The following is a 12,753-nucleotide window of genomic DNA, read 5'->3' on the forward strand; positions in this document are numbered from 1 at the left end:
GAATTTGAGTCTGTTCACAGTCATAACGTGTATGGGTTATGGAATATCTGGAAATGTAGGCTAGGCTTTTTCCTGCAAGAAAATGTATTTATGTTTGAACTACAAATACTATAAGTTCATTACAATCCAACTGATGCCAATGTCTGCTGACATCCAAAATATGTCCTCAATGAAATGCGACCTAAATGAAGTCCAAATAAAAGGCCAAAATATATTTCACTGTAGTGGCATTAAGATTAGTTGGAGAATTCGGGCCAATTTCCCAAGATCAATCACTGTTGAAAAAGCACACTCATGCACTGACGCGATGTCCAGAAAACAAGATGAATTCCAGTGGTTACCAGAGAAACAGAGGAAATATTTTTGATCATTCAGCAAGGCTGCACAGAGATTTGCAATCATTAGTTGAAACACGGCTTTCAACATTTCATGGTCACTTCATGGCTTCACTGAGCCAAAACATTTAATACATCTCAAACCATAAGATCCAAGTCATTAACGAGGGCACAAAGCTGACTCACAAATGGACTCAAATAAGAAAAAAAGGATCAAAGTTCTGGTGTGTCAAACACTGAATAGGGTGAGATAATGAGAGAGAGAGAAAAAAAAGAAAGAAAGAAAAGAATAAGAGACAGAATAAGAAAGTGATGTTGGAGGCGGAGAGAGATAACAGCGAGTGACTGGTATGGAAGGTGTAGTTTTCTTTTGTCAGTCTGTTTAAAAGGAATCAGCAAAGATTTACAGTTAGGCTCAATCTTTTGGCTTGTTAAAAAATGATTATTTTCCCTATACATTTATGCAATTTGGAGGGCTACAAAAGCAACTACTTTTATTACAGCCATTCGTTTTACAAGCTCCACAGGAGAGTTGAGGTTTCGGTGCTTATGCCCTCCAGTACAGCAAGTTTCTGCTGTCTGCTTTGCTCAGACATGGCCCAAAAATATAACACCAATTACACACACTTATCTACACAAAACCACATTTTGCTGAGTTGTGCAACTTGCTCTGTTTGCTTCAAGCTCATATTTCCACATTTAGTGTCTGATGGTATTTTCTAAATCAAGTCAAATGGATTTTTCCTTTGATCCTGACAATCACTCTCTCTACGCCATGGACTGCAGGCCAATCCGCAGCAGTCATATGAGAGCGTACTGCCTTTGACAGGAACATGCACTCCTCTGCTGGAAGCACATTCACAAACATGGCCCAGGCTCCCACAGACTCTATGCCAAGCACTAGGCCATTTCCTCCCTTCAAACCAGAGGGCAAACTCATCTGTGAACAGAGGTGGGAAACCAGCAACACAAAATAACAGCTGCCTCCCCACCTCCCCGGCTCCTCTTTAAAGAGCTCTTCGTTTTACGATGCGGTCAGTGTGAGATCTGATGGAACTGGAGCTAAAGGAGGGTGTGGGGTGTTGGGGGGTGGCAGGATGAGCTGGGTGTGGGGTGTTGGGGGGTGGCAGGGTCAGCTGGGGGTGGCCAGTGGCACTTATTTACAGGAAGTTGTTGTATGAAGTAGCGGGGCGAGCAGCGGCGGCACAGCCGTGCAGGAGGCCGAGCTGTGATCTGTGAGCTGTGAGCTGTGTGCAGGCTGAGGGATGAGGGGAGAGACAGCATTCCTCCTGTCAGCCATTTCCTGCCTCGGAGGACTGCGGAGGACATGCATCTTCATTTCCAGCTGACGTGGGAGCACATGACCCGCTCAACAGCAGTGCCACTGCAGACCTCTGGGACCAGGCGCGCTGGGTCTCAGACCTCCCCCAGTCTCTCCTGCTTTTGAACCCTCTCTCTTTCTCTCATTCTCTCCTTTTAAACTCTCTCTTTCTCCCAGTTTCTCCTTCTCAACTCTCTCTTTCTCCCAGTCCCTTGTTCTTTTACGTTCTTTTGACTCTTTCATTCTCCCTCTTCCTCTCAATTAAATGCTCTTGAACATGAACATAGACAACTATGTGATTGGCATCATTAACTCGTCACTAAAAAGCCAACAGGGAAAACAATACCAAAGTAATTGATAGAGACAGAGACAGAGAACTCCAACCGATATATGAGAGAGAATGACAAATAATGCTGAAGCTGAAGATATCTTTTTTTATTCTCTGACAACTGGTGCTTATGAATAGATGAAACATGTGAGAGAGTTGTGTTTTTCCCAACGCAGCCCAATATTTTCACTGAGCTGTTGAGGGACGCACAGCTGTAAAAATACTGTTCACCAACCTTGAAAAGATATTAGACCATTAAATCATTTCTACCACAACGTTTGGCAGGCACATACAGAGTGCATTTAGAAACCTATAACAAGATTGTGGAGGTACTGTTTTACCAAAACATTACAGACACAATGATTCTCCAGTTTGGCTCTACTTGATCTTTGCAGTTTCACTATGACATAAAATGAGAAATCACTGCAATACTGGCGGTGATGACAGGGGCAAGATTTAAACTGAAAACAAACTTTTCAATAGTGTGGACTTTGACCATTGCAAAACATTGACCATTAGGACCACCAGACCAAACACCCATATGTTAGATATACAGTATGTACTGTACCACTAAACATGACCATTCACTTTCTATGTGGGAGATATATGTCTACTGTATCCTGTGTGAGTGAAGTCATGAGACACGTGAGAAAATGGAAATGTGTTTCAACACTGCCAGTTGGGCAACAGAAGCAGGTTAAAACTTGTGAACAGAATCTAGAGGAACCTGCTGCTGACACCAACAATGCAACTACCTGTTCTTAACGGTTCGGAGACACACAGTGTGTGTGTGTGTGTGTGTGTGTGTGTGTGTGTGTGTGTGTGTGTGTCTGTTGCCACCTGAGCACGCTCAGTGCAAATGCATGACAGCCGCCCGGACGCCTGCCAAGCTCCTCCAACACCCAAGTGTGTGGGAACTAGGGAGAGCAACAGCTCGCCGATGACCCTCTGCCACGGCAGGAGTCTCCCTCGCAACCGCAAGGCCAAGGGTGGGAGCGGGAGACCTCGGGATAGAACCTTGCATTTCACATGCAGCCAATGTATTTCCATTAAGTCTTTTAAGAGTTTGAGCCCTCAAAACAACCCCTGTCCTGTTCTTATGTAGAATTACATTCTCAGTAGCTCCCAAAGGGCACATCACCCTGTGGTTAATGTTTGAACTGGCAAGGCATTTCACAAAACACCTGAGTTAGCAGCACTATTCAAAGTGTAAGTGTTGAGAAACATGGAATAGTCATACCTTCACGGTATTTACATCTAGTTGAAGCATAATACAAAGAGGCACTTTATACACTAGGAGTTTATTATAGTGTTATAAATAGCTCCATAAGGAAGTTTAAGGGAAACTGCTTAAACCCATACAATAGCAGACATTTGTTGGAATACAGAGAGCTAATCTTGTATTTCAACCAGATTAAGATCTACAACAGGAAGAGCCAGAGCTGCACCCATTTATACAGAAAACATCAGCATGAGTAAAATGGACCATCAAATAACAAGTCAAACCTTTATAAGAGACAGAAACTACAGAAATGTTATATCAGAGATGATACCTCTGATACCATTTTTAAGTGCTGGCCCTAGACCTTGTTTATACAACTTGTAAACAACTGATTGCCATCCTCTCTCTCGGATGTCTGTGTGGTGTGTTTGTGACCCTTCTACTGACTTCTGTCCACTTTCCAAAACACATAACAGCCAAGTAATCAGTAATCATCACGAGCATAGCACCGCCTACCACAGAAGAGTAATTACGCAGGCGAGTAATCTATGCCTCTATAATGAGTACTATCACCAAAGTAAAAACTTAACGTGAGTTTTCCATACTGTGACCCTCAAAAACAACAACATAAACTCTCTCCTGTGGTCAATGCTCCTCAAGAAAGCTGAATGACATGTAGGTCAATGCACATGTCACTGTTTTGAACATCAAGGCTGGCGCCAGGCATTTCATTGGTCGGTGTGAAATTCAATCAAATACTTGCAGTGTACATGACTGAGCTAAACATAGTGTGTGTGTGTGTGTGTGTGTGTGTGTGTGTGTGTGTGTGTGTGTGTGTGTGTGTGTGTGTGCGATGCTGTCAAAAAGCAGAGGGACTGAGGATAGGAGCCCTTTGTGCCTTTGTGTCGTCCTTGAGCAAGCAGTGGTTAAAAAGTAAGCCCTTTATCAGCCAGTCAAACACCCACTATCACAGTGAGTCCTCCATGTGCGCGACACTCTGTGGAATGCACACGGGTCATCGGCCTTGTCAGCCATGACGTTCAAAGCGGCCCACGGACCAGCAGACCACGAGACAGGAATGCACTAATATTTGTGCTGCCAATCAAATAGCAGAGTCAACACATACAGAAGACATCTGAAAGGCAGTGGACGGACACTGGTGAGGAGCCACAAAGGAACCAGTGATGGAACGAACATGAATGTGCCATCCCAACAGCACTGGACATTACTGGACGGAGTCAGTGATCGTATACAGGACAGCAGTTCCCTTTTACTAGCTTCTTTAATGTTTCTATCTCTAGCATCAACATGACTGGATGGGTGGGTGATCGTATAAAAGACATCAGAAGTCCCCTTCTGCTAACTTCTTTAATGTTTCTATCTCTAGCATTTCCTTGCTATCTTTAGCGCTTCTTTTACAAGTGGACGAGACTGACTCAAAGAGGGAGTTCCAAAAATAGACAATGAGGACCTAATAGTGTTTTCCTGTCTGCTTCACCTCTCTACCTCTGGCAAAAAAAAATGTCGTCCACTTTTTGCTGAGACACTTCCTCCAAGACTTTAAAAACTCCATGGAGTCTACTCACAGCCAGTAGATACAGACAATGTGAGAGAGAGTCAGAGAGAGTCTGAGAGAAAGAAAGAAAGAAAGAAAGAAAGAAAAAAGAGAGAGAAAGAGAAAGAGAAAGATCTGCACAATCTCAACTGTTTTCAAACATCATAACCTCAGAGTGAATGAACAGAGCCATGTATTCACAAGGGACCATTTACACTTTTTAAGAGACATTTTGTCGTCCACTTTTTTCCTCTCTTCTGTTCCATGTGGAACATAGCTGGAGAGCAAGCTTGCAAAGCCAGACAGGTCCGACATGAGCTTGAGTCAAGGGAATTTTTATTTTGCTGAGAATCCTCCTTTCAAAATGCACAAAATATGGATGAGAAGGAAGAGCCATACCAGAGCTTTTCCATCCCCTTGACCAAACCCCCTTCCCCCGTCCTAATTACATATGGTCCTCATAAAAGTTTCACTTCACAACACACACACTGGACATATGGTGCGTGTACACACTGCCTGTCGTCATTGTCCAAGGATGTCATGTTTAGATTGAGGGAATAGAACATGCAGGGGAATGTCTCAGTTAACCTGAAAGATTTCTCAGAGGTTTGGACGTCCACCTGGACTCACCATCTGCTCCTAATTACCGGCTCATTGAAAATTCTGTGCTCACACAATGCCCAGCTACGCACGAGCGGTCCAGCTTCATTCCGACACACAAGTGACAAAAGGCCTGTCATTTTTGTTCCTCTGACCCCTACAGCTGAAAGCCAAGTCTCTGGGGACTGGCTGTGTGTGTCTCTGTGGTGTGTGGCGTGATTCTTTCTTCTGTGAGAGGTGAAGTGTTGCCCTGAGTCCCAAAGCGCATGTTCAATGGAGCACACATACACACACGTGCGCACATACCGGCATACACACACACACACACACACACACACACACACACACACACACACACACACACACACACACACACACACACACACATAGAGAGAGAGAGAGAGAGACGCACACACACACACACACACACACACATAGAGAGAGAGAGAGAGAGACACACACACACACACACACACACACACACACACACACACACATACATACAAAAACACACACACACACACACTCATACTCACACACACCTCATGTTTCACACAATGCTTAGCCTAGGCTGGCTGTGGCAGCTTACAACAGCTGCACACTAACTCGATGCCCACCATATCCGAGATCCGAAGATGACTAGGCCTGCCGGCTGGAAGCAATAGGCTGCGTTCCCTCTCATTCCACCTCTTAGTCTCTGGACCATTTACAGTTGCCATTTCTTTGTTGGAATTATAATAAATAACATCATCCTGATATAAATGGTAAGAGGATGGGGTCTGATAGAATGTGATTTACATAAGCACAGCTGGTATAGGCACCTCCTTCTGTGCTCAGCATTCCAAAGTCTCACAGGGATAGGACATATATCTTTCCACTGAGCTTCTGCAGCAATTTTTCTTTTATTGCATTATATGCAGCGCTTCAGGCCTCATGCACAGATGGAATCTTTTACATGTGATATGTGACTCCAATCAAGATAGATAGTTAAAGGTGCTCTAAGTGATGTTACGCGGTTTCTAAACTGAAACATTTTTTGTCACATACAGCAAACATCACCTCACCAACCGCTAGCTGCCTGTGCCCTGAATACACTGTGGACAGACCAGACTCCAAAAACGGTAACAAAAACATCCTGGTCCACCCTGGACCATGAAACATAACAAACTGTTCCAGCCAATCACCGAAGAAATGTGCGTTCAGGAGTTTCAATTGCACTGAAGGGAGGGACGAGCTAGCTCACTATTTTGTTTGAACGTCAACAGAAGTGATGTTACCCAGCATCGCTTAGGCACCTTTAAGATGAAGGATGAATAAAGAGACTATAGGACAGGAAACTAGGCTTCTAGGCATGCTAAGACTCTTCAAGGTGTGTCTTGATATGCCAGCAACAGAACACACTGAAAAGTGGTTTGCCCTGCAAAGTGCCCCTTATTATGTGACAGTGACACACAAAGAATGCTAAGCATCAACCCATATGAATGCAGTCAACACCGCCTTCATAAGTACACAGAGGGTTATAAGTATTTTCACTGTTTGCTATACATCAATCATGAGCCTATCCGCTGCACAATGATGGAGAGTGTTGGTATCAACAATAGTCTCATCCATCACAAAGAGAAAAGGGAGCAGATATCTATCCACCACAACGTCACTGCCTAAACTCATCCATTTCAAATCAACAACCAATACAGGAGTGTCAGTCACAATGCATGTTTGTCATCTGGGGAACAAATGGGGAGACTGGCCCAAGAGTAGACGTTGTTGTCGTCTGGCGAGGGCAATGATAAACAGACAGGAAGTGACTAGCTGTCTGGCTGACCACAGTCCAGATTGTCACTCTGGAAAATCTGTGGGTTGAGAAACAGCTTGAGTTTCTTTCTAAGCAACCACAAACTGCAACATATTTTTGTCAGCCTCTGTAAAATATGCACGGAATCCAGTGGAAAGGACACAAAAAGGAACAGGAGACACTGGAGGACAATGTGGCGCACTGGTCAGGTCCATGAAAACTGTCTTAAACAAGGAAATAGGAAGGATCTCAGCCATAAATACCTCCAGTACTGTTTGACTATCTTTACTTCCAGCAGGGGTAACATACCACCACCACCGAAAACATTGATGCTACTAACAAGATCAGAAATTAAAAGAAGTATGCCAAATACCCCAAGGTGACAACAACTTCCAATGTGACTAACTGACTGAATGACATTTTGGGACAAGTATGATGCAATGGTTGAAAGCCACGCTTGAATCCTGACCTCCTGATAAAGTTATATCAAAGTAGTAGACGCACAGAGGGGTAGACCACAGGGGAGCCAAAACTTAAAATAAAAGAAGTCTTGCCATGCAATGCTATATGAGATGCATGACTGGAAAGATTCTGAACTAAAACATAGCAGTTCAGTGACATCCCAGCCTTCCTTATTACGCAAGAATTAGCCTGAAAACAGAAAGCCTGCCTTCCCATGCTTTGAGCTGACAATCCAAGCCAATGAGAAGGAGACGTCATTGTTAGATCAGTACAATGGACACTCTGTTCGGAAAGTTCAAGAAATATCTTGCAGCTGCTTCGTCTTCTTATGAATTAATAGACAACAATTTTATACGTACCCACGCGGAAATGCCATTAATCATTATTCAGATATCTAGAGGTTTTGGCTAGTTCATTGGTAAACTCAACAACCTCACTATAATGGTGGCTTCAAGTTATTTCACTTATACTCTAAACGAAATTTCGCGCCGTTAATCGAGACATGTTATTTGACACAGTGATTGTCATCCACCCTGTTCAAGTTTCTAAGAATAAAAAAGCCTTTTGTGCTCTGTAATTTACTTTCATAGTACTCATTCTCATGTCTGCGGTATATGAAATCCAAAGTTGTTCTGTGAACGGTACATTTGTGTATGTTCTTTCAAACCATGTCGTTTTCATTTCGTTGGATGTAGCCTAGGCTATCGGTTTCAATCCATGTATTTGATAGTGAGCATGCACTAACCAGTGGACTGTATACGTTTTTTATACATTTGTTTTGGTTTTCACAACTTGACAAGAGAGGTGAATGACCAAATATGGCCCCTTACACTAAATGTAATACTTTGTGCCGCTTTCCAAAGTTGCTAAGCTTATTCAAACGCAACATCTTTCCAAACAGTTTCGAGTGTTATTTGGAGCGCCAAGATATACATGCTGCAAGTTTCTTTGCAACAATGTTACAACACCAGTTAACAACGCAAAGACGCGATTTACATGACAGGCGTGTTAACGTTACCTCAAGGAAGCCTCTGGTTATCCAAGCCATTTTCATGTTGAGGTGTCTCTCTAAAACAGATCCTGTTAAGACATCATTCTCAAAACACACAACATTGCCGGTGATACCTGGACTTCTTCCCTAAAATTCTACTCAAGTCCTCTCAAGCAAACGGAGTCCTCCCTTGCCGAGAGGGCTGGCAAGCAGAAGGCTGGGCTAGTAACCAAGGATATGGGATGTTTTGCCCCCCACTCTTGCATTCAAGTTTTCTCACTCCCACATTATGGAGGTCTGCAGTACCACAAACGCATGGTTCAATAGGCCTACTTATAAGTGCTGTATGATGTTGGTAATGATTTCATTGTATTGTTATCCGCATTCCAACCTGGTTCCATACTTCCTTCCTTTAAAAACATTAAAAACAATACAGTTAATCTAATGGACTAGATGTAAGGACAGGGTAATTTTCAAGCATGGTATCTTAAGCAAGACTTGTGAACACATCTTAGGAGTGGAGAAAGTCAAATGCGCAAGAGTTTAGAAAATTTAAATTAGAGGATGTACGACTAATCCTGTATTTGTCCATCATTGGACCACAAATCAAAAGTAGCCTACTTTGGTCTGTTTTAACAGGACATAACTAAAATAAAAGAACTGTGGATAATGTTTTTGTAACCTACATTATGAGTTTGAGAAAACAAAGAAAAAGCCTCTTTGGGAACTATAATTAGGTTTGCTGACATGGCCTCTGTTGGACATCCATGCCTGCAGTGAGGCTCACAGACAATGCTAAAACACCCTGATCCACTGTCTCCTGTGTGCTTATGAAGTTTTAGGTTTCTCAGCAACAGAGAACAAGCATAACACATTGCTAACAGCTGGCTTGGCCAGGGGGCTATGCCTCACGTAGTCAGAGCATGAGTCAGGCCTTTAGACAATTGTATTTAATGACAAATACATGCTGTAGCAATCCAACCAGAGGGACACTGTGAGTTAGTTGTTTTCCTTCTTGGGTCTGCAAAATGATTCAGCAGATAGTACGTCTGAGTCACTCACACAGTCAAGTCTGTATCACTGGGAGCAAAAATGGATTAGCTTTGGCCACTTTGCATTGCAGAGTGTAAAAATTAAAGCATTGCCTGTGGTATAAATATATTCCACTTTGGCCCAGCGAGAGACAAGAGTCCTCCTGACAATGTTTTGCAGCTGTGTCCCATAGTGGTTTATGATTAAGTTTCAACAAGTTTGGTGAAGGCAACAAACAATTATAACAAATCACACACTAAACTAAACTCACCATGGTGGACACAAGGCATTGTGCTCAGCACAAAAACAGTTGTTTGCCACAGGTAATACTGTTTTATGACTCTGTGTTCTATCTGAAGTGTTAATATGATATATGAGACCAGCCACCTTAAACTAGTGGATCATCAGAGCATGTTCTCCATGACCCCCCACACACACACACACACACACACACACTCTCTCTCTCTCTCTCTCTCACACACACACACACACACACTACAACCCACAGTTATCTGTCTTGGGAATGCAAACCACTTGGCCGATGCACTGTTCCAGAATAACTCATAATCTTCAACTTCTAAGGATAAGGCTGATCCTCAAACAACCATTTCAATTAGCACTGAACTTACTGTGATTATGACAGCCTGACCTTACAATGTGCTTTGTGGGGTAAACTACAGGACTCAATGTACACTAACTCCCATCCAAACATGTCAGACTGACAATTAAAGAGTATGTTTCCACCATTATATTTTTGGGAGATTTTGGATTTTGGATAATTCAGGGGAGGCATAGTGATTTTCAGCAAACATCATTTTATTAACATTTTTAACCAAAGGACTGCATGGCCTGATCTCATTGCCTGTAGGGTCCCAGATACCCAGGGCCTGAAGAAGATCGCGTTGGCTCGAAACTTTGCTTTTTTTCCTTTTAATTAAACTCTGAGAGCTACTCTGGTGTGCAGGCATTCTCTTTTGTTTTTACCCAGGATTTCACAGACATCTGAAAGTGCCTATGGTGTGTTTACATATCTACTGTCTGTGCGTCCTGCCTGTGTCTGTGTTAAAATAACCTCATACGGTGTTATATTTCAATACATGCTCCTATGAACCCTGGGAACACATCAGTGAAATGCAGATTCATGTGCACAGACTAAACATCACTTCAGGGAGAGTATGCCTACTACCAGGAACATCACAACCCCAAAATATGTGGTGGTTTTAAGTGTGGGGTATGTAGGAGTGAACCAGATGTCAAAGAGCACCAACTGAGTCAAAGCATAATGACTTTTTGTTGGTGAGGTTCTGTTGACAACGCAGACAAAAATATGCAACCTCAGCACCACAGAAATGATTATCCACCTTTTTTCTGTTGACTTTGGATGCAATCTGCTCCAAATGGGACTGTTCTTACTTGTTGCATCCAGTAAACAAGAGAAATGACTGACCTTGTTTTTGAGCGGCACTGTATTCAATTCAACTGCAAACATAGTCACATTATTAAGACTATTTTGGTTTCGACCCATGAAACCTACAGCAAACTCACTTTAGACACTACAAGTGTCACTACTGGGTTTTGAAGCCTGTGCATTAATGGTCACAGGATAAAGGTCACAAAGTTCATTGGAAGCATGTGTTCTCTAATTATTAAAGAGAATAATGCTATGGATAATTAGACCTTGGGCCCTAATTGAAAGGGCGGGAAAAGTCTATCAACAAGTAAAGTTCTAGTGCATGAACTACAGCACAAACATTTGAAGACATACAGTACATACTAATGATGCAATTCTGTCTCTTCCCAGTGATTAATTGTTTCAGACCCTGAAAATGAAAGCAAATGGATCCAAAAGATTATATATGAGGCAAGATACACAGAGTACAAAGGAACATTTAAGGAACATATTTCGCAACATGTTGACAGAAAACACTAACAGTTCAGAAAGGCAACATGTCCATGATTAAATGTGAGAGCGCTCTTTTAACCGTCTCATAATTATGAACTACATTATGGATAACATTTACAGCTCAGAGAGATCATGACAAAACAATGAAGCAAACACACAGCTTACTTTTTGTTTTATTTTTGTAATAAATATCATCAGTTGCCCTGAAGACATTCATTGAATCCGCTCAGGGAGCAGTGAGGGGTTAGGTGCCTTGCTCAAGGGGGCTTCAGCCGCGCCTACTGGTCGGGGTTCGAACCGGCAACCCTGCGGTTTCTCTGTTCAGGCAACTAAGGCTGGGGAGCATTACAACATGACAATAGCTGAAAGTGATACTTACAAGTGGCATATTTGCAATTAGCCTTCTATCAAGCTCAGTGATACCAGAAGAGCCTCAAAACACAACATCCCTCCCTAGCACAGACATTTTAACCACAACCCAACCACAAAATATTTATGGGCAAATGCTTCCAGGAGACAACAATATATTTTCAGTAGTTCAACGTTAAGAAGCCTAATGATGGGGACAGGCCACAGAGTGAACAGTACTGAACGCAAAAAAATATGTTTTAGGCGAGACATCATGATTCATTCCCCTGAAATTATAAAGAATGAGACAGCTGGACATTATTCACACACTGAATACATCTTCATATATCCCCATCTCAAGATTGAAGTTGATGGGGGGATATTATTCACCCTCAATACACTAATGAGCCTGTGCCTTTAATCTGAAATATCCTCTGCAATCTGTATCATGATACATAATAGTGCTGTCACTTCTGCCTGGTTAAGAAGTCGGCATCTATGTTAGCCGTTATGCTCATACTGTCAGAATTGTTAGTGTTTAATGAAGCATGGCATTGTTTGGAGAAGGCTGCACCATAACAGTTGGATATGGCATAGCATTTCATGGGACAATTCATGAGACAGACACAAACCAATAAAAACACTTGCAGCAAGAAGCAGCAACATCAATCCTTTGAAGTTTCGAGACAGATTAGTTACGTGTGTTAACAGACTTCACATCTGTTGGCTCTGCTATGTGAGTGGGATGTAGGACCTAGCTCTGTATTAAAGTTACATCATGAGCGCATGTGATTTCCAGATTAAGCTTCAATGGAAGCTTAATACCAGCAATACCATCAAGAAAAGACCACATCACAGAAGAAC

At 42.5% G+C, this 12,753-nt stretch overlaps 1 protein-coding gene across 1 annotated transcript in view; it reads right to left on the bottom strand.

Annotated features, from left to right (window-relative positions):
* Positions 1-8,818, bottom strand: part of dennd2b (DENN domain containing 2B) — a gene marked incomplete in the record, with an annotated part of 43,735 nt that extends 34,917 nt beyond the window's left edge. Inside the window, 1 exon segment of the mRNA XM_048262364.1 lies at positions 8,634-8,818.
* Between the last annotated feature and the right edge of the window lie 3,935 nt (positions 8,819-12,753).

This window comes from Alosa alosa, chromosome 14 (assembly GCF_017589495.1).
Source record: "Alosa alosa isolate M-15738 ecotype Scorff River chromosome 14, AALO_Geno_1.1, whole genome shotgun sequence".
In the NCBI taxonomy this organism is placed as follows: Eukaryota; Metazoa; Chordata; class Actinopteri; order Clupeiformes; family Clupeidae; genus Alosa; species Alosa alosa.